This window comes from Cornus florida, unplaced genomic scaffold, assembly GCF_030987335.1.
Source record: "Cornus florida cultivar Cherokee Brave unplaced genomic scaffold, ASM3098733v1 CherokeeBrave_3.0.0_Hap2_Chr07, whole genome shotgun sequence".
NCBI classification, from domain to species: Eukaryota; Viridiplantae; Streptophyta; class Magnoliopsida; order Cornales; family Cornaceae; genus Cornus; species Cornus florida.
The window spans coordinates 60,184,442-60,203,816 of record NW_026775577.1 but is presented as its reverse complement, the minus strand read 5'-3'; positions in this window follow the sequence as shown (position 1 = coordinate 60,203,816).

The following is a 19,375-nucleotide window of genomic DNA, read 5'->3' as shown; positions in this document are numbered from 1 at the left end:
ACCATAGTTCAGTAAAACAAACATGAATCCTCAATGAACCTTTTTTTTTTAGCTTAAACACTTTGCATTAAATATATTTAAGCATCCACTAGTCACCATTTGTACTGAAATATGAAAACAGTCGATAATTTGTTCCTTATATAAGTGATAATTATACATATTGCTAAAACCAGCAATTTTAAAATTAAATTAGCAATTTGGAAGGTACAACAAGGCTGATAAAAAAAATTAATAATCACTATGGCTCTGTTGGATGGAAATCCACCGATTTAACTCTTTCTGACCTTTGTTCAAGTTCCTTCTGATGCAAAAATTAGTGTCTTCAGCATAAGGAATAATCTGGTCATAAAATAAAATGATAAAGCTTACCAAAAAAAATTCCCACTTGTTCCTAAAGATTTCTTTATTGTTTAGACTTTCGCCTGTTGAATGCTCATCAGCAAAAAGACAACTAGTCTCGTGTAACTTTGCATAAAGATTAATTTAAACACTTTTGAATATCTCATCAGTGCTGGTGTATAGTTGATACAATATCATTATTGGTACTTTGCATGTATTTTTTTTTTTTTCCCTCTCAGATTGGTCTTTCTGATCATGGTATATGCCTTTTGCAGCTATGATGGTATACTTGTAAACTCTCTGGAAGCCAGTGGAAATTTTTATTGGTAAGCTTTATCATTTTATTTTATGACCAAATTATTCCTTATGTGGAAGACACTAAATTGATAGTTATGCAATTTAATGGTCAATCCAACCCCAAAAGTATTTCATACAGAATTAGTATTTTTGGGGTCAATCAAAAAGCAAATATTTTTGTTGGCCTATTAGTACTTTACCACCTTGGTCATTTCAACATAATTAAGTGTCCAATGCAGGAACTGATATTTCTCAAAAAAAAAAAAAAAAAAATATTAGAATAAAAACTCTACTTTCAAATCATCTTTTCCCAGTAATTTTTCACCTTTGGAAGAACTGCTTGTCCTTTATAATGTACTCTAATTTTCTTTTACCTCTTTTAATTGATTTTTTTCCCCATCAAATGTATATATGTATATTGCTTGATGGATTGATGCGTATATAAAAAAAAATTGAAAAATTTGTGTGAAGATGTGTTCGTATTTTAAAAGAAGAATATGTATTTGTATTTAAAAAGGCAACTCTTCATGCAAAATATAAGCTATTTATTCTAGAGTGGAATAGGTGTTTATATGCTTACCCTGGGGTTAATTATCAATGAAGAATTAATTTAACATGACTATTCTACCATTATGGTAGAATCTCTCTATCTATTTATTTTTACGAATTTTGTACTTACACTATCTTGTAAGCTATTTGTTTTGCAGATATTGGATGGTCTTCTTAAGCTGCCAAAAAATAGGGAATGTGCAGATTGTCAGAGCAATCATAAATTATTTACAATTTGTCGCTTGATGTCACCATTGTTATCTTTTGGGATTTATATGCCTTGCATAGCAAATTTTTATTTGGATTAAAATGACATATGTTTTTAATGTTTCTGAAATATTTATGTTTTATAATTTTGGTGAATTCAATGTATTATATTTCGATTCATTATAGAAATTGATAGTGTCCACTTGATTACAAGAGATATTTATATATGTATGTGATGGCGATCAATACATGAATATAAATAGTAATCATAAATTGTTCATAGTCGGTAATTATGGATAGACTCATAATTAATTAAGACTTGAACTGGATTCGCGTTAGGTTGAGATATATTACAAGAGTCGTCGTATGCAATTGCTCCCTATCACTGTCATGGCATTTGACTCTTAAGCATGAGAAAAGTATAGACTCTTTTACTAATTAATAATTACTTTGATTTGTTCGGCGGATACTTCGGGATCCTTAGACCGATACTTTGGGTAGTTATGTAATTAATAGTTAGAGGGTTATATTTTCAATATTTGCATCATTACTACTTGTATTTATTTTGTATTAATTATGGTTGATCAGAAAGTAAATTCGAAGGCCTTCGTGTGTTTTTAGACAAAATGATTTATTATATATTTATTTATTTAAATTATTATTTCTTGTCAAACAAATATTTTATTGTGATTGAGCCAGAAATAATCAATAGTTCAAATAAATATATTAATTAAGTAGTCGGATTGATGGCTTTATTTATTCGATAACTAATTATACATAGAGGGGTCAAAGTGCAACATTGACTTAGAGATTATTTATTATTTAATTGGAGTTCAATTAATTTTTTTTAGTGGAATAGAAATTAATTTATGAATTAATTCATTGTAGCCAATAAAATAATAAGCCCAAATGATTCTTACTCATAGCCCAACTTGATATTAGAATCCTATTAGATTTGAGACATGTAAATTAGAGATTGAGAATGATTTATTATTTCATTTTCTTTATCATTATATTGCCTATATATATACATGGTCGATGTATATTTTAGGTGTGATTTTTGGAAGAAGGTAAAAGAAATATATATTTTCTCTCTTTAGAAAATTAAGGTTAATGTTCTCATCTAATGGAGGCTCCCACAAGCCTAGTTTTCCAAGGTCATTCATGGAGGCTTATGGGTGATTCCTAAAGGCAAAATTATTACCAAGAAGATGGAGATCCATAGAGATGGCATCTAGTTAAGGGATCTATAATAAGTGAGAACATTCACTTTAGAGGAAAGATTTAAAGGTTTACTCAGACCTTTGATGTAAGTATTCAATCTGTTAATTGAATAATACATTATATTTTATTTTTGCATAAAACTTGTCTCTATGTGATGAATCAAGATCTGTGATTTAAAATACCTCAAAAGTTTTTAAAACAAGCACGTTTCCCAACAGTGGTATCAGAGTATGGTTTGATTCATTACTGGAGATCATGTTTTTATCAAAATCATCATTTATGGATCCAAAATTATATTCATATATATTTTTATCGATGTATTGTAATGACCCGGTCATTTCCTTCATTTCCTTTTTTCTCAGAATTTTACGGATGGATTTTTTTCGTTGAAATTTCTTTTCTAAGTTCAGCTTTTCGTCGCTTAGTGTCATCTTGAGTCATTTCCACATTTTTCGTTTTTCGACACTATTCACTTTTCGTCCTTTTCCCTATTTTGTCCTTTTGCCTATTTTGTCTTTTCCCCGTTTGTCACTTTATTGGTGTAACCTCACTCTTTGTGTTCGGAGTTGGTTTTTGACTTCACGTATCTTCATTCTAAGTGGTTTCCACGAAATACGTATCTTTACTTTTGCAAGAAAGTACTCTGGTTGCTTCCGGTGTCCATAGGGGTATGGATACAAAGTTCTTTGAAATTAGTTTCTTTTCTTGGGGTGTTTTTTGTAAATATCTTTTGAAGATATTTTATTTTAGGGGTTTTTAAGAAAATATTTTTGGAAGATATTTTCATTCTGGGTCATTAGTGCAGTTTTCACTTTTTGGAGGGGCCATTGTGCAATTAATGAAAGTTATTGCAAAATACCTCGTCTGGAGCCTGAATCCTCGTACGGGATTCATTTTCACATTTCTTCAAGTCGTGTACTCTTAGAAATTCCTTCTGGTCGTTTTTCTCCAGTTTCAGGGTTTTTGGCCTTAGTTGTCGCTAAACTTGTTCGGGGCATATCTTTCTGCTCGGGACTCGGTTTTCGACGTCGTTTCTTCCGTTGTTCATATTTTCTCATTTTGAACCTTTTTGTTCATGGAGTTTTGCCGTTTGAGCGCTTTTGCTCAAAATTCAGTTTTCAAGACCCGGCAGAACCCGTTCGGGGCACTTTTTAAGATTTTCTATAAATAGGGGGACTTAAAATTAAAAAGTCATCTTCTCCCCTCTCCATGCACGATCAGAACTTGCTATGGCGGCCTAAGGGGGCTGCCACCCTTCTTCTTTCATTTGAACCTTCTTCCCTTTGTTAAAAAGTCGAAGTGCTTTCGCGTTTTGTGTTTGTCTTGATAACGTGCATCTTTCCCCCTTATTAAAACCTATTTTTGGCCAAATTTTGAGTTTGGATTTGAAGTCAAGTTGTGATTTTGATGGGGCTTCTTGTGGGTTCATGTAGATCGTGTTATCCCCGACAAAACTCTTCGGTATCGTCGGATTCAGAGCACTTTTTTTTCGGTGGGCTTTTGAGATTTTCATCTCAAATTGAGGTAAGGGATGTCTTAGGTTTATATTATTGTTGTATTGATTATTTTATAAGCGTATACAACTTGTGAGCATGCCTTGTTTAAGTTTTTGGAATTTAATTTATTTATTTTCTTTGTTTAGGATTTAATTCTAATAATGATATATAGTTTAGAATTAAATTGTGGCGTGCTAGTAAATTAGGCCTTGGTGAGTTGTGTAACATATATTAAATTTGGAGCATTTGAGTAAGAATTGCAAAACTTATTTAATATTTATCTTTTGTGAAAGATTAAATTACATAGTTGAAACAAGCATGAAATCAACTTGTATTGTGATATTAAAGTAGGTCTTGGGGAGTTCTTTAACATATATTAAATTGAGGACATTTGGATATGTTTGAAAATCTAGAGAAAAATTAATTAGTTAGTTTAATTAATCTTATTTTAAGTGTGTTAGTCAGTTCAATTGATATTGGATGTAATAGGTTGATAATTCCTTGAAATGTAGTCCGTTTAATTACCTTGTGAGCATGCTACTAACTTGTGGTAGAATTAGTACTTGTCGCCTCTAAAGATGGTAATTTGACTTAGCATGATATATGATATCATTGTCTTGCATGACTTGTTTAAATATATCTTGTGTAGGTATATAACTTGTTAGAATATTACAATTGTTTACCTTATAAGCTAGTTACTAAATTGGAGCTTATTTAGTACTTGTGGCTTAGGATGGTAATGTGGCACAATTGTTGTAAAATATTCTTGCTTTGTATGTAAATTGCATATTGAGAACATGACATGTCATATGCTATTTAGACTTGAACTCTAGGACATGGTTTGTATGAATTCAACCTTACTTGTGCATGTAAATTGATTCCTAGACATTATTTGAGATGTATAAGTTTGGTTTAACTTACTGATTGTGCATAAGTTTTGAACTTATTGTTTTTGGAGGCTTGTAAGGATCATATTCATGTAATGGCTAGGGTTTGGCCCTAGTATGGATTCGTGAGTCTCTTAAGTCATATGAAGTGCGCAATAGGTAGTACCTTATGGGTCGTAATTACCCGGAATAACTTATACACATGCGCACTAGGTAGTACCTTGCGGGCTAGTAACCCGAAATAACTAGATTGGTCTGCAGCCAAGGATCCTAATCTTTCTACTATTTGATTTCGCATTTAATTTCAAGTTGTTAATCATGGATTACTTGTAGCTTGAGAATTAATGTTTGCTTTGGATATTTGAATCTTATTTAGTATACTTGAAACTGTATACTTGTTTTGTGCATTTAGACCTCATATAGTGTACTTGAACTTGTATGCTTGCTTTGTAAGTTTAGATTTCATTTAGTATGCTTGTGCCGTGTATACTTGTTTTAGGCGTATCTCTCTTAGCTTAGTATACTTGTGTCGGTATACTTGATTTACGAGATTTTCATATAAAATGCATACTTGTGTAAAAATGCTTAGACATTGCATGACTTGTCTTAATGTGGTTTAGTATACTTGGAAATGTATGCTTGTATGTTGTATAACATGTTTAACATTGTTTAGTATACTTGAACATGTATACTTGTATGTCGTTGTTCACTTTAAATTGCATGAGTAGCTTAGGATGATCCTTGAGTCTCACTTGACATAGATATTAGGTGGCATGAGCTCCTTTGACATGTTTTACCTTAAGGTGATATAATTGTAAAATGCTAGGTCGAAGCATGCTCATCTCCTACGAGTAGCTTTATGTTACTCACCCACGTAGTGGGGACATTTTTCAGGTACAGGGACCTTGATTTGGGATGCACACTATGCCATTGAAGTTTCGTAGACTTGAAGTATCATTTTCATGAAATTGTTGGCTTGAAATGTCACTTGTAGCCTTATTTGTCAAAATGTGTAGATTTGATTCCAATTATGTAATATATACATAAGTACACTCTATGCAATGTATTTGACATGTATGAGATGAGGCCGGAGGCCAATGACATGTATCTTGTATTCTATGCAACTTTAACTTCATGAAATATTATGAAAATATTGAAAAATGCAACGTCATTGCTTCATAACTTTTGCATCGGGTGTGGGAATTCCATTTTTATTCTTTCATAGGGTCTCATAAATCATGTTTGAAGTATAGCCAAGGGCTAAACGGTAATTTGAAATCATGTGTTAATTTTGGTTTTCAAATTTCCCTTTTCTTGTTCATTTTTACCTTTTTGCATGTTGGGGGGTCGGATTTTGCATCCGTGGTATTTTTAAGCCATGAACCATTGTAGCACATCATAATAGGTAAGTTACGTTTGCGTGCATGGTTGTTTCCGGGTAAACCTTCTATTTTGGTGAAATGAGCCTCCTATGGATTCATTTTGAAACTATGTTGCATACTCTAATCTAGGGGCTTTCTAGACTTTTAAAATCAGTTTTATTTTCTTCTTTCGACATGGTCGCTTAGAAAATGTGATTTTAAGGCGGGAGGGGGGGGGGGGGTTTCTTCTTCGTATTTTTCTAGAAAATGTCATCTTGGCATCAGAAATCCCTCGTGAAGTTTCAGCTTCCAGTTTTCAATTGTAGCAACTTTTTGGCCTTCATGACCAGATTTCATGGAGGGGTATTTTTGGTATTTTACAGTGAGTTTTTTTTTTTTAATTCTCTTACGCATCACGTAAAAAACTCAATTTTGAGGGAGGTTTCTTCTTTGTATTTTTCCAGAAAAATTCATTTGGTAGCCCATTTTCGATCTCAGATCCTGTAGTAGCTTTTGCCCTCTTGTCCAGTTCTGATCTAGGGGCATTTTAGGGATTTTACAGTGAGATTTTTTCATTTCCTTCCATGCTGTCAGATAGAAAACTCAATTTTAGTGGGGGTTTCTTCTTCATGTTTTTCCAATAAAACTCGTTTCGACCTCCGTTTTGAGCCTCAGTTCTGGACACTCAATTTTTTTTTCTTGATATCATCATGTGCATACCATTGGGCGTCGGTATGGGCATTGGGCGCGCCATGGCCTTCGTCGGGCCGCTACGACGTCACAACTTCAAATACTCGTTTCTCCCTCGTCTGGACTCCAAATTGAGTGAACTTTTTTTTTGAACTTGACTAATTTTTCGCTATCTTTTCAACGGTGTACTCGGTTGCACGCGAATCTTCATAGATAATTACCAGTTTACTATTTTTGCTTTAAGTGCTCGTTTTTCTTCGTCATGTCATTTCTCCTTCGTCAGGACTCCGAATCATGCGATTCTTGAGTCCATCTTGATTAGTTTCTCGTTGTCCTTCCAGCGGTGTGCTCAGTGGCACCCGAGTCCATAGTTTTCAGAAATGACTATTTTGCCCCTGGGGGCTTATTTGTCATATTTTTGGTCTTTTACTTCCGCATCAGTTCTCATTGAGTTCCACGACCTCATGGAAGGTCACTTTGACTTCTTAGAGTCTTGTTTTCTACTTTCGCTTCTGCACTTCGGATCCGCTATCGAGTCAAACTATGGTTCATCACAGAACGCACTGGCTTGAAAAACCAAGGCCGTCATATGTATGTTGATGTATGATTTAATATGTTGATATATATTGATACAAGATGATGTATATATAATTGTGAATGAATGATAATGTATGTTTGGGTTATGGATGAAGCTTGTAGGTTAATTAAATGTAATTTTATCTTTAGATGAATATAATTAAGGCTTTGGTTAAGTCGTTTGAAAGTTCAATGATGTAATTTAATTTTTTCCATTGTATTTCAAATTGTAAATTTATTTAAAGCCATGTAATCTTTATCAAATGATGCTATCAAGCTTCAAGAAGGTTCAAGAGGGTTTAATTAGGCTTCAATAATTTTTTAGAATTTTTCCAGAAATTTTATGGAATTTTTTGGGCTTAATTAAAAATTTTGGAATTTTTTAAAATTATTTTTTGGAATTCCGGTGATTTCCCAGCGGCCGGAGCGCCGCAGCCGGCAAGGGTAGCGCCGGAGAAGGTGGGCGATCGATCCGGTGCAGCGCAGTTTACATGCGCCCGCACCAGCCACCCTTAGATCATATCATGTGACTGAAGATGATACAGTGAGGCGCAGCAACACTATGCGCCATACACACCTAATTGAAACACTCGTGTATTACACGCGCTAACAAGCCAGCACTAATCAGGCGCGTGCAAAGCGCAGCCACATAACACACGCACATGTGAGCGCGTCAGAGCGCGTGAGTGTGCGTCAAAGCACGTGCTAGGCGCATGGGGACTCCTTGCACACTCCCCTAGCGTGTGCTAGCACGTGGGGATATGTTGCTCACTCTCCGGGCGAGTCCAATGCACCTTTTTGCATCTCCAAGCGCGTACAAGCCTCCTACAGGTGTTTGCAAGTCGATGGAGGACCCTTGCGCAATACTTAGGGCAATTAAATGTTAAAAGCTAAATCCATTGGCCATTTAAATTGCTTTATCTGTCATTTATTGATGTATGTGATGCATGAAATAATTAATTGCTAATTATTATTGTTTATGCATTGGATCCATGATATTTAATTAAATGACTTGATTTATATTAATTAAATTATGAAAATTAATTGGATTTGATTACTAATTAATTTGAGGGTACTTATTGGGAAACGAAAAATTATTTTTGTAAATTATTTTTAAAGTGTGCTTCAAATTAAAGATTAGTGAATCATTTAAAAGTCCAAATATTTTCTAAATTTAATTGGATTAAGATCAAGGCATTTTGCATGCATTATATCATGTAAATGAATAAATTTAAAAACCTAATTATGAATGATTAAAAATTGAGTGGGAGCGGGGATTTTTATACATTGCCCCATGGCCTTCGTTATTAAAACCATTGTAATTAAATCTTCAAAAATAAGGCCCCACGCATGATTTGAAGAGTCTTAATTGCAAGAATAGTTGTCTCATGAAAATAAAAATAAAAATATTAAATGTTCATTGTAATTAGATCTTTAAAAATAAGGCCCTACGCATGATTTAAAGAGTTTAGATTATAATGACAAGATATTTAATGTTTTATTTTTCATTAGAGCATTAATAACATTATACACTCAATCTAAAATCAATAGTGTTAGATAGAGTGGTCTATACTAGGTGATTTTATAATGGCTAAACATAATCGGGAATCATTTTATATAGATAGATAAGGCATTGTCTTAAGAGATAGGGAGATGATAGGATTTGCCCGCCAATAGCAATAATGAACTTCGCCAACTGAATAAGTTATTGGCATATTGGTTATCCGATTTTTCATACAGTGGTTAAGGGACCCACATACTATTTTAATGGAAGTGTTTGTCTAATAGCAAATGAATCTCAACAATAGTAATAATGAACTCCTCCAACAGGATAAGTTATTGACATATTGATTGGGTGAATTATTATGTTACGAAGTTGAGGGACCCACATTAATTAAAAGGGATTGTTTACCAGTAATGATAATGATCTCTTATTCTATTGAGATTTATTATATTATGTGGTTAACAAACTCATTTTAATTTTAAATATGTATGATAATATTAATAATTCACCTTGCATATTGTATGAATGCATTTTTATTCAGATTAATTATGTCTAATTCATTTTATTTGCTTGCTTACATATTCAATGTATTTGGACCTCATTTATATTGATTAGAAAAGGAACTTAGATATTTTATTCAAAACGTAAGGGTACAAAATGTATTTAATACTCATATACCTAATTCCTTTACTTTAAGACACCCAATGAGATGTTTTAGTGAGATTAGATAGAGGATATGTCTAAATACTATGTCAGACTTGAATACCATTAAGATAGCCTAATGAACTCCAGTATGAGATCGTATTTTAAAAATGATTGTTTATTATATAAAAATTGAACTAGAGGTCAATAGGGCTGACTTGAATGGTAAGTTTCAAATTGACATGATTATTGCCTTGTTACCAAATTCGTTCGGCTCTTTCAGAGTAAACTAAATAAGGAATCAGTTTGAGTTCACACTCGTTAATATTCTTATAGAATTGGTAACAGATGAAGGAATAATCAAGAGTATGGGCGTTCCTATCAATCTAACCTAGTTTATATCATCTTCTTCTAGGCCCAAGTGGACGGGCAAAGGAAAGAAGAAGGATGATAATAGGACTAGGCTAGCACCAAAACATGGGTATCTAAAAGGTTAAAGGGAATAAGGCAGTGTATGTTGAGGGCGAATGAAACTGTTTCTTTTGCCGCTAACTAAGACACTAAAGGACGAATTGTCTAAGCAATGACGTGGCATAGGAAAATGTATATATAATCATTGAGCCATGTTATGTGGTTGTATCTATTAATTCATGATGGATAGATTCTGAAGCCACTAAACATGTTTGTAATTCGTTGCAAGGATTTCAGGAATCCAGAAGTCTCGATGATATGGATATATATTTGTCTTTTAACCTGATGTAAAGGTTGTAGTAAAGTCAGTGGGAGTATTACATCTGAAATTAGAGAGTATGAGGATAATAGTATTAGAGAACTATCTTTATGCACAGAAGTTAGATGCAATCTAATTCTTGTTTCACTTGTGGTTTATCAAAACTGGATTGTTATTTTGTAAAACTGGTTTTATAAAATTGAATAGATATGCAATTGCTTTTGGTGCATTGAAAAATGATTAATATACTATACTATAATCACAAACTCTTAGGATTTGCAGGATGTAGAAACTAATGTTGCATCTTCTAGATTGAATGTTAAGAGAAAATTTGTTATTCCTGACTCATTGTATTTTTAGTGTCTATTTTTGGGTTGTAATTAGTCAAAATGAGATTCAAAGATTGGTCAAAGAAGGTTTATTACCTTGTGAGGCAGAGGAGCCTAAACCAAACTTGTGAATCCTGTTTTGAAGGATAAATAACGCTAAGGGCTTAATCAGCCAGATGAAATAGACATAAAGGACAATGGGTGTCGATACACACAGACACGTGTGGTCTTATTAACATCCAAGCGAGATTACTCACGTTTTGGATAAATTTACCCGTTGCGACACAAGTCTTAAACTTTTGGTATATTGTGAGAGTGTTAAGACTGATGTGGAGCACAGATTAGGTAAACTTATCAAGATACTTCGATCTGATCGTGGATATGAGTATTTCTTGGGATAATGCAAAGACTGTATGGTTAATGAGGGTGTTGTGTACCAGTTTTCCGCAATTGACGCTAAATTGATTTAGTTGTCAAATAGGACTAACAGAATTCTGCTTAACATGGTTAGATCTATGATCAGTTATGCTACATTATCTTTTTCATTTTAGAGATTAGCCTTAACGATATCGATGCACATTATGAACTGCATTCCATCTTAGTTTGTCTCAAGGATATCTTTTAAGCTGTGTTTTTGGCTAAATCTTAGTTTGAATCACATGCACATATGGGGTAGTCTTGCACATATGTGCTTGATATGGACAAGTAAGTTGGAAGCAGATCATATGCATGATTGATTTGATCGCTACTCTAAAGGCACTAGGGTGGATTATTTTATGATCTTAATGATAAAATTCGATTGTTCACACTCACTGTTTATCTATAGGATGATCATATTATGAATCACATACCTAGTAGCTTAATGTTAGAGAATATGGTATGAGTGCCAGATGTACCACATGTGAACACACTTATTATAAAGATTGAGAATAATATATGAATTCCCTATTGATGCGTCAGTATCATCTAGTACACAGATTCCTGCATCGGTACATTATTGTAGTGGGAGGATTATCATCCAAATCTGACCGAATCACGTTTTTAGGTGAAACCTTTATGGATATCCCTGTTAAACATGAGTTGGATCCAGTAAGTTACACGGAAGCGTGAATCGATATGGATATAGATCATTTTGGCAAGTTGCTATGAAATTAGAGTTGGAATTTATGTATTCTAATAAAATCTGGGATCTTGTAGAACTTTCTAGTAGGGTGATACCTATAGAAGACAAGTTAATCTACAAAAAGATACCAGAAGATTTCTTAGTGAATGAACTATTGGTGTACAGGGTAATGTCATTATTTTTCTTAATTCTATATATTGATGGCATCCTACTCATTTAGAATGATGTGGAAGTTTAGTTATCAGTAAAGAGGTAGTTGTTCAATTATTTTGAAATGAAGGATCTTCAAGATGTAAGCTATATTCTTATGATCGAGCTTTTGCAAGATTAGGCTAAAGGATAATAGGCTTATCTTAATAATCTTACATTGATAAAGTTTTGACCAAGTTTGGTAAGTAAAACTCAAAGAATGAGTTCTTGCTTTATTGACATGGATTGCTCTCTCTAGTAAATAGTTTTTCAAGACTGACAGAGGAAATTGAGCAAATAAGACTGGAGCAATATGCTTCGGTATATTGGAGTCTCATATATGCCATGGTCTATACCAAACAGGACATCCGCTACATTGTAGGGATAGTCAGTTGATATCAGTCCAATCCCAGACTTGATAACTGGTCTGTTATGAAAAATATCATTAAGTACCTTAAAAAAACCAATAATCTCATAGTCATTTATGGATGTGATGATATGGTTCTAGTCAGGTTTGCTGATTCTGAGTTTTTAAATCAGATGTAGATTATTAAGCAGATTTTAACTACTGACTCAAACCTAAAGGTAGAGTACATTACAGCCTAAAAGGCAGCGAAGGAAGCCTTGTTGGTTTGATCTCACTGATTTAGAGGTTGTGGAGTACACCAGCTAGCCTATCGAGCTATATTGCGAGAATAGTGTAGAAGTAGTCCAAGCCTATGACCCAAGGCTCCATAGAGGAACATGGTATATTGAAAGGAAGTATCATGTTCGATATGATATTGTCCGACAATAAAATGTACTCATGGCTAGAACATTACATTAGAACACAACTCTATTGATCCATTAACAAAGGTGTCATCGATCAATAGTTTTGATCAACACCTGGATAACATTGGAGTTAGATGCAATTTGAATTGGCTATGAGAGCAAATGGGAGCTGTTGGGATTTATATGCCTTGGCATAGCAAATTCCTATTTGGATTAAAATGACATGTGTTCTTGACGTTTCTAAAATATTTATGTTTTATAATTTTAGTGAATTCAATATATTATATTTCGATTCATTATAGAATATATAGTGTCCACTTGATTACAAGAGATATTTATATATGTATGTGATGTCGATCAATACATGAATATAAATAGTAATCATAAATTGTTCATAGTCGGTAATTATAGATGGACTCATAATTAATTAAGACTTGAACTGGATTTGCGTTAGGTTGAGATATATTGCGAGAGCCGTCGTATGTAATTGCTCTCTGTCACTGTCATGGCATTTGACTCTTAAGCATGAGAAAAGTATAGACTCTTTTATTAATTAATAATAACTTTGATTTATTTGGCGGATACTTCGGGATCCTTAGATCGACACTTTAGGTAGTTATGTAATTAATAGTTAGAGGGTTATATTTTCAATATTTGCATCATTGCTACTTGTATTTATTTTGTATTGATTATGGTTGATCAGAAAGTAACTTCGAAGGCCTTTGTGTGTTTTTAGACAAAATGATTTATTATATATTTATTTATTTAAATTATTATTTTTTGTCAAACAAATGTTTTATTGTGATCGAGCCAGAAATAATCAATGGTACCAAAATAAATATATTAATTAAGTAGTCGGATTGATGGCATTATTTATCCGATAACTAATTATGCATAGAGGGGTCAAAGTGCAACATTGACTTAGAGGTTATTTATTATTTAATTGGAGTTCAATTAATTTCTTTTAGTGGAGTAGAAATTAATTTATGAATTAATTTAATTGGGTCCATGGACCGGGCCACTTATTAATTCATTGTAGCCAATAAAATAAAAAGCTCAAAGTATTCTCACTCATATCCCAACTTGATATTGGAATCCTATTAGATTTGAGACATGTAAATTAGAGATTAAGAAGGATTTATTATTTCATTTTCTTTATCTTTATGTTACCTATATATATATATGGTCAATGTATATTTTAGTTGTGATTTTTGGAAGAAGGTAAAAGGAATATATATTTTCTCTCTCTAGAAAATTAGGGTTAATGTTCTCATCTAATGGAGGCTCCCACAAGCCTAGTTTTCCAAGGTCATTCATGGAGGCTTATGGGTGATTCCTAAAGGCAAAATTATTACCAAAAAGATGGAGATCCATAGAAATGGCATCTAGCTAAGGGATCTACAATAAGTGAGAACATTCACTTTAGAGGAAAGATTTAAAGGTTTACTCGAACCTTTGATTTAAGTATTCAATCTGTTAATTGAATGATACATCATATTTTATTTTTGCATAAAACTTGTCTCTATGTGATGAATCAAGATCTGTGATTTAAAATACCTTAAAAAGTTTTTAAAACTAGCACATTTCCCAACATTATTTACATCAAGAGATCTTGGATAATAGATAGATAGTGTTGTAATCATTTCAAACACTAGTTTAGAATTCCCAGATACCCTTAAATTGCACCGAGTTATTCTCTGATGGCTATCAAGAATCTGGTTATGTGTGCTTCCTTTTTTAGTACTTTATTTGATAGTTAGAGTTTTTTTTTTTATAGTTAAAACTTGCCCTGTTGGTTTCCAAATGAAATTTCTAATTTTACTAAAAGTACATTTTGCGAGTTTTTATTTCCAATCAGTATTCTTTTGGGAGTGCTCCCTTCTTGAGGGTTGAGTATGAAAAGTTCATTAATGCCTCTAAATTATAATTTGTACATCTAGTGATATGAAAATTTAAGAAGAATATACTTAGTATGAATATGCAAATGTGTTGGTTAAGAATCCTACACTTCAGTTTACTTTAGTTTATAATGGAATTTACTTTAGTTTGTTACTGTTGCAAGGACTGATGATCTTTTTAACTGGTTTAAAGCTAATTATACTATGGGATTTCATTAGACTCTATTTTGCAGCTTCTCTTTGGGGTATTTGGCATGAGAGGAATGCTAGGCTTTATGAACATGATATTGAGCCGGAAGTTGTTGCTAGAAGTTTATTGTTAGAAGTGTTGGATATACACAATACTTCTATTTCTGATTTTACTTGTTAAATTCTATGTTTTTTCTCTTTGCTGAGGTTCTAAGTTTGTCTCTTTGTCCTTAGCTTTAGTTTTTTCTGGCTTAGGGTTTGGATGCTTACATCCTTACTCTTTTAGGTGCTTTTACATTTTCTGGGGGAATGCCCTCTATGCTCTTGTACATAATTTTCTTTTGTTTTTATACAACCACAATTATGAAAAAAAAAAAGATCCTACACTTAGCTTGAGTTAAATAGGAGAAGTTACTTTGATAAATAAATGATATTACCTTGCATGTAACTACTTCAATCAACTTTGGTAAGAAATCTTTATAAATTTGATACAAAATCTCTCTAATTATAACACTAATTATGAGAAGCATTATTTTTTTTATTTTTATTTTTTGCATTATATAGTAGTTTGTCTAGCCAAACTTGTTACACATGGTGGCTTTCTTTATCAGATTTGTTGTTGTTTATAGTAGAGGCTTGTAGTTTGGTTTTACTGTTAGTGATTTATTTATGAATCTCAGCTATTTATTTTCTATCTTAGCATCTTTTTTGGGTTCTAGTTTGATTTTGGTTTGGGTAGAAACTTGTGTGTGCAATCTGCTGCTGGTGGTGTTTTGGAGGTAGTTGTTGAGTCTTCCCATCTAGCTAGGTTATTGTATTGTTTCCATCTCTGCACGATTATGATAATAGTTTTATGCATGTTGTTTTATTGGTGCTAAATAATTTTAGTTTGTTGGCTGCATTTTGTTTGTGGATGATAATCATTTTTATTTGATTTGTAAATGATAATCTTTATCTTTCCCTTTTGTTATTAGTATACTAACTTTGAGACTTGTGTGATATAACTACTTTCTTAGAATTTTTACCATGGACAATAAAGGTGGTGTTTTTGACAAGTGCAGACTGAAACTTAAGTGATAGGTTTATAAATTGTTCAACAGAAGTGTTTGAAAATTGTTGATATTTTTGACAAATGAATTTACTTTTATTTTGGTACATTGATCAATGATGAATTTTTGAAATGTAAAAATGTTGTCTTTTGATATGTTTAATGGGGTATTGTAAGAGATTGTTTTGGCTACCATTAACATATAGAATTGTTACCATGGATGAGTTTATATGTTTTTGAATTGAATGATGTAGGTTGTGTGGATGATTTGGTAGCATTTAAGGATTGTGTGTATGATTTGGTAGCATTTAAGGGTGCTTTAATTTTTTTTTAAAAAATATATATGTTATCTACAGGGAGCTTAAAACCTCGTAAATAAAAGCTCATATTACGGCATTCATTGGTGTCCTGTGGATACTTACATGTATTAACGAGTAACCATGTACCTTGTAAATTAATTATTAACGAGGGAATATGCATAGCGTAAATAAATTTATTATGTAGAAAAATTTATTTTCTACGCCGTATGTTTTATTATTTTACGAGATTTATTATTTCTCGTTAAAAAATAGGAGTATTTATGGAACCCTCATAGACGAGAGCTAAGAATGCGCCACAGATAAGTTTTCAAGTTTTCACGGTGCTTTTGGTCCCTCGTAGATGACCTTTTTTTCTTGTAGTGAAGGCTAGGAGAGGTGTTGATGAAGAGTCATCACAAGCTCCAGATATTTCATAGTTGTTTCTTCCCAAAGGGAACTTCACAAGAGCAGATGCCAATATCATGTATACTCATCTTCTGCAGCATCAGACATCTATGTTTGACATGATGATAGTTGAGATTAGAGATCTCAAGCTACAGATGAATCAGTTGAGAGGACAACAACAAGGGGTTTTGGATGAGGATGTTTACAGACTTGCACCTCCAGATCTGTCTATGAGAGTTAAGGATAAGGATGACTATTCAGGTGGGGTTGAGAATGAGGAAGATGAGGAGGCTGAGGAGGATAGTGGAGAAAACTGAAGATGATATATATATATATATATTTTTCTGATATAGTGGTTGGGAAGAAAATGATGCTGACTTTTGTATTTATTTATCATGTATCATGACATCATACTCTTTCTAACATGGTTATTATTTTTGGATATTCTTGGTATATGCTTTAATGACATGTTTGGATGTTTCTCTTATTTGTCTCTATGCTTTGTCAATTTGTTACAAAAAGGAGGAGAACAAATGTGATGTTAAGGGGAAAAATTTAAATTTTTTTTTGGATATTTACTTAAGGGGGAGTTTTTATAAATTTTTATTTGTTAACCTTCACTGCTAGTTGTTGCTTAATATTGTGCAGGAATTTAGGTCAAGCCATATATCCAAGAAGAGAAGAGAAGAGAACAATAATATTCCATGTTTTACCTTTAAACAAATTTGTAATTTACTGTTCTACTTTGGGTATATTATTCAAAGTGTTTTTAAGGTTTTGTTATGAAATTGCCAAAGGGGGAGATTGTGAGATATTATTTTGTGTTTGGCAATTATCGTAAATAAAACAAGTCTAAGTCGAGTTGTAATTCAAGTTACTTGTAATACAAGTTATCAAGATCGACGGCGACTACGGAATTGGGAAGGTTGTTTAAAGCTACCATAATTGAGATCATTCAAAATAAGGTAAGAACAACATATTAGGAAGGATTCTAAATAGGGTAGGACACATTCTACACTTTCCATATTTTTCAGAACTTACCGTAGAATGTTTTTAGTCTGAAAAGAACCAAAATTCAAGTTCTAACCAGCTTAAACCGGTTCAGCCCCTCTGAATCGGTTCAAGGCTTCAAGTTGGTTTTGAATTCACCAACTGCCAATCTTGAACCGATTTCAGCCCTTCTGAACCGGTTCAAGGTATCCTGATCAGTTTCCAACTTTCAGTTTCCTGTTTCAGAATTGTTTCCTAGTTGGTTTAGAATTGTACCAAGTTCTATGCACTAATTTTTTCATATTTTCAGAGGGACTAGGACATTCTAAACTCTATATAAACCTTATCATACACATAGGTTTATTCACGGCTTCTGCATTATCAGTTTATTATTCTTAAAAGCCTTTGGAAGATTTTTGTCTCAGAAATTCTTAGAGAATTTTATGTTTGTCTTTTTAGAACACATATACATAAATACATAGTGAGTTTAGAGTTGTGGTGTTCGAATCCTGATCGTGATCATATAGTTGCATTCACATCGATCAAACAACAGCAAATCTACTTCTACATTAAATCTAGATGTTGAAGAACATAAGTAAAAACGATCACACTTTGAAAGGGTTGGAGCATTTGAGGAGTGTTGTCTGACCTACCTGCTACTCTTCTACAAAGATCAAGCATAAACCTGAGGTCAAGTTGCTGTTGGACAGGGAGTCGCAAAGCTAGAGGATTGTCAACAATTGGTATTTGCTAGATCGATAGGGTGTGAACCAGAGTCAAAGTTCAGTGTACTTTGTTTCAAGCACAGTGGATCGGTTTACTTTAGACTGCACAGTCTATGAGGTTTTTTCCTCGCTAAAAGTCCTGGTGTCATCTCTAAATTACTTTGCTTTATTTTATATTGCATGATATTAATTTATTAATTGCTAAAATAAAGAAAGTTAGAAAAACACAAGATCTGTTTTTAAAATAATCAAAACTTTCTAAATATTCCACTGCGTACAACTCACAAGTGTATCAGTTGATTGAGGAAAGATTTGAAGGCTTCTTGTATAAGGCCAACACCAAGATCGACTATGAGCTAGATATGACTTGTTGTCCACCGCAATATCTCCAACATCTTACGCGCTGCTCATCATTTATTTCAATTTGTGCATGACTTGAGCAATTGTCTATGTGTAATATATGATATAGCTAGCTGGTTTTTTGTATATAATTGCTATAGGTTCATTCAATTGATCGATCAATCAATATTCTTGCATGTGTATGTTGTTTTGAAAAAAATTGTAATACTCAAAATTATTTGTATTCAATTGGAGATCATCAATAAATATTTCATGCTTTATCAATTTTAATTTTCTTTATTGATTCTAAACTATAAAGCTGTGAAGTTTGTTGTATTCAATACATGAGATTTATATTGAATTCAATATATATAAGATACTTTCTTTTGCCTGATACTACTGGTTCAATTCACAGCATATTATACTATTGGTTTAAATGACAACATCATGATATGTGAACTAATTTGATCTCAGTAAGCATCATGATATATGAACAAAATTATACCATATTCCCTTCAAATTTATCAAATAAGATATTATATCACCATTAGTATAAGCGCGCAACCAC